Source organism: Brachionichthys hirsutus, chromosome 11, assembly GCF_040956055.1.
Source record: "Brachionichthys hirsutus isolate HB-005 chromosome 11, CSIRO-AGI_Bhir_v1, whole genome shotgun sequence".
Lineage (NCBI taxonomy): Eukaryota > Metazoa > Chordata > Actinopteri > Lophiiformes > Brachionichthyidae > Brachionichthys > Brachionichthys hirsutus.
This window is the reverse complement of record NC_090907.1, coordinates 12,116,718-12,119,984: the sequence shown is the minus strand read 5'-3', so window position 1 is coordinate 12,119,984 and position 3,267 is coordinate 12,116,718. Positions and strand designations below refer to the sequence as shown.

General features: G+C 45.5%; 1 long non-coding RNA gene across 1 annotated transcript; it reads right to left on the bottom strand.

Moving 5' to 3' along the window:
• Nucleotides 1–543: 543 nt before the first annotated feature.
• On the bottom strand, nt 544–3,019 carry LOC137901082 (uncharacterized). The gene is made up of 3 exons (XR_011105696.1): nt 2,953–3,019; nt 1,736–1,792; nt 544–569 (listed from the first exon to the last, which is right to left on the bottom strand). It is a non-coding gene; the product is annotated as an uncharacterized lncRNA (long non-coding RNA).
• Between the last annotated feature and the right edge of the window lie 248 nt (nt 3,020–3,267).

Below are 3,267 nucleotides of genomic sequence, written 5' to 3'. Positions count from 1 at the left end.
CATTTCACTGTACTTTTTATTCGTTTTAGTCCTTTTTACCGCCGCCGAGGACGTTAAGTTTTTGCCTGCGTTGGTTGCTTTGTTTGTTTGGTCTGTCTAGCAAACAAGAAAAGAAACCCCATTTAGGGATTCTAAAATCAGTTAGAAACTACGCATTGACTCCGATTCACTTTTACTTTTCATGGTTGGTGTATAAAGATCCCAAGAACAATCTGGAACCTTTTGCTGATGATCCAGATCACCATGTGGACGGTGTAAATCCAATTAGGAGGGGAATGAGCTGCTGCTTAGCAGAGGTCTGTGCTCTGAGTGTTTTTCTAGTTATTAGATGTAATATGCACCCCCCCCCTCCCCCCCCATCTGCACTGACAACCACATGTAATGGTGTATCAACCCACACACCAGGCTTTTCTAATCTCGCCTCTGCCAACAGGAAGAGCGAGGAACTGGAAAACCGGTTGAAGTACATTGAATGTTTCTGTGGAAGAAGATTATTCCTTAAAAATGTCATTTGTAATGAAGAGGTTTGTTACCTTGTTGAGGAGTCAGTGGGGCGGGCACGTATCCACCTTGAAAAACGTTCAAGACAAAAGGAAATGAGATATGAGACGGCGACATTTATTCTGTCGTAGGTGTTAGAAATGTTTTTATCCTGGCCAGGATGTGGGAAGGAAAATCTGTTTGAGTAAATCACGTAACAGGCCCTGGCTCTGACTTCTGCGATCCAGAGATCGTCTCAAGTATTCAAGTAATTACCGTAGGCTTAAAGAAACGGTCGTGTGCATATATACTGTATTTCAAAGTAAAAGAAAGGTCATCTTGGTTAAAGCATGTGTTTTTTTAGTCTAATTTTTGCAGATGGGACAAAGATTGCATTGTACTTCACGAACGCTCTAACTGGATGTGCTCTCTGGAGCTGTCTGATTATTACAGGGAAATTCCAGTCATCATCTTTTCAATGCAATTCAGTTTCCTCGTGCAAAAGCAGGCCTGTGTGTGTTACCAAGTTGAGTGTGAGTGATTAGAAATGACAGCGTTGAGTTAAAGTTGAAAAGCCCTCGACCGCGTTTTGCAAAATTAATGAACATTAATTATTCCATTATTAATGTCTCATCAGAATTTCCAATATGTTCTCGATTTAATCCTGTAACTATTCAGGACTTTTCAAGTTTAATGTGAGATGTAGAGACTGAAGTAACAGCCCCCCCCCCCCCCCCCGACTCTATTAGATGGAGGAATTGTTGAGAAGCTGGATTTTGACGAGTGTCCAACATAAAGGAAGGAGAGAGAAGATGACCAGCCGTAAAGTAAAGTTTTCAACATCCAAAACTTGGATGGGACGAATCTCAAAAACACTGGGATGCTAAAAGGTCTTCCCCTTTCTTTATGCTCTCTGTTCTTAACAAGGGGAAGCAGAGGATCGGATCCTGTCCTTCCACCAATCCAGCGGCATTACCTGTCTGCTGGCAGCCGCGCTTTGATCCGCTCCCTGATCAAAAAACAAGGACGGAAAGTTAAAGAAGGATATTTTCTTTAACTCCTCGTCTGCGCGGCGGCAGTTTGGATCCCAGCCGGCGGGGGCTGGGTTCACGTTTGGTTTCTCAGAAGAAGAAAGGACCAGGAATGAGAAGGGTTCTGCATCCTGCATCCGTCTGCCATCAGCAGACAGAAGCCAGACAGAAGCCAGACAGAACCTCCTCTCAGGAAAGACATGGACAGGGAGCAACACTGGTACCTTGGTAGAACTGCTGGGGGTAACCGCCACCATATCCGGCTCCCGCAGGAACCCCACCTGCAACGGAACAAAGCAGTTAACGTGGGGAGTCAACAGGCTGCAACAAAGGGCACTCAATAGGACAACTGCACCGACTATTCTCCATCGAGACTAAAAGGATGAAAAATAATGAAACCCTTCACACGTAAAAACATCTGCGGCTGCTGGGCGCCGGATCAAAGGCGGTGTGTTTTCATTTCTAGTCAGCGCCGGGTGATTAGGCTACAAGGGAGAGCAGGAATGTCGTGTGTGCGATGTGAAATTCAAACAAGTGGATGATACACAACTAGACAGGGTGCTCCTCACCTGCCTGGTATCCTCCACCGCCCCTAATGCTGCCGAAGCCTGCTCAGAAATAAGGCATCTTATTTCTGGTATTGATCTGGTCTTTTCTGCCCTTCAAGAGGCGATCCCGACCCCCGGGTTGGCAGGACTCCCTCGGGGTTTGGTGTTATCTTTAGTTCCCCTCCGATGTTGCACAAGGCATTGCTAACAGCAAGTAGCGTCCGGCGGGAAATGTTTGCTGTTGCTCTGTTGATTTGCTCCATTTACAAACTCCTGACAGCGGTTTAGCATGTTTATAAACTAGGTTGCATTCAAGGAGTTGAGAAACGCATCGGTTCATTTTTTTTGGTCCAGTTTCAGAAAGGTTTTCTTTATTATTATTTTTATTAAAACTGGATGAAAGTCAATATTCCTGCCAAATTTTGTGATAATTCTCATCAAATGACGTTTCATCGTGACAGATTTTTGATGAGTTTGAAAATAATTATTTTCGAGAATTAGCTCAATGCCAAATGTCCTGCCTCTCGTTAAACTAACTCCGACTCAGAGAAAGACTCGGGAGGATGCCTGTCTAGTTTCTGGAGGACAACGACGGCCTGCTGATGACGAGCCCTGCAGCACACATTCTCTACCGCTCTGCTATCCGCTATGGAGCTTATATTTTAGCAGATGGTTTTGTTCCGTCTCTTTGTTTTTGTCACAGGTAATCATTAAACGTTAATAAGCAGCAAAACAAACCTTTAAATCCCTTGAGAATTAAGATGGATTTAAGCTCTTGTTGTCAAACATATTATTAACGTCAGTGCTGCTCTTACAAAGCGGGTTGCTAAGTAACAAGAGCTCAAACTCGTAGGTCTCATGATGTCTCTGTGTGCTGTGTCCTGTTACTCTACCTGGTACAGGTGCTCCACCTCCCCCACCGCCGGCTCCGCCCCGCCCACCGGTGGGATACAGCGCTTGACCTGCAACAAACAGAAGGCCAATTGAATGTGGCGATGAAGACTCTGGAGTGTTTATCGCGAGGCTGCCGGAATGATTGGAAGCCCTGCCTCCAATAAAGCAGCAGCTGGTGCCTCATCCCGCTAACCCCCTCACATGCACTTAAAGCAGAATGCTGGAAGCCAAACGCCATGGAATCTCTGGACCGCCTGTGCAGAACAGTTCCCTTTATTTTTGAAGTTGGGGGGACATTGCGCATCATCGCTGTC